The sequence below is a fragment of the Trachemys scripta genome, chromosome 23 (genome assembly GCF_013100865.1).
Source record: "Trachemys scripta elegans isolate TJP31775 chromosome 23, CAS_Tse_1.0, whole genome shotgun sequence".
NCBI lineage: Eukaryota > Metazoa > Chordata > Testudines > Emydidae > Trachemys > Trachemys scripta.
Window position 1 is genome coordinate 11376178 of NC_048320.1, and position 489 is coordinate 11376666.

Below are 489 nucleotides of genomic sequence, written 5' to 3' on the forward strand. Positions count from 1 at the left end.
GAGTCACAGAGCCGCCCTGGTCGTTTCCAAGAGGCTCGGATCCTGTCCCTTATCCCCCCTCTAATCCCCCCCCCCTTTAAATGCAGCGATGTGTTTTTAAGGGAAGAGGAGGAGCTGGGGAAATAACCCTCCCCGCTCCCCCCAGAACCAGCTGGCCGCTGTCTCTGCTGCTCACCCAACTTCCCAGACAGGAGCGTCATTTTCAATCTCCTCCTTATTTATTTGTCTGGTGTCTGCCTCCTCCTGTCTAACTGGCAAGAGGCGACTGACCTCCTCCGGCTACAGCCAATTGAGTTAGCCGCAGTTTCTCTCCCCTGCTTCATTGTGGGTGCCTAGATCTGAGACCCTCCCCTCTGGCACTTAATTTTCAGAGGCCTGGAGCGCTGGCAGGTCCCTGCTGAAAACCAGGCCTCTTTAAGAAGTCTCAAGCCAGCCCCAAGACTCGCTGGTCACTTTTGAAAATCCTAGGCCTGTGAGTTTTCCCAGTCT

General features: G+C 55.0%; 1 protein-coding gene across 1 annotated transcript in view; it reads right to left on the reverse strand.

The window, feature by feature from the left end:
- Nucleotides 1-262, reverse strand: part of TBKBP1 (TBK1 binding protein 1) — a 60193-nt gene extending 59931 nt beyond the window's left edge. The window contains exon 1 of the mRNA XM_034756224.1: nt 176-262. The gene's annotated coding sequence lies outside the window, so the exon portion shown is untranslated. The remainder of the gene's footprint in view (nt 1-175) is intronic.
- Nucleotides 263-489: the final 227 nt, after the last annotated feature.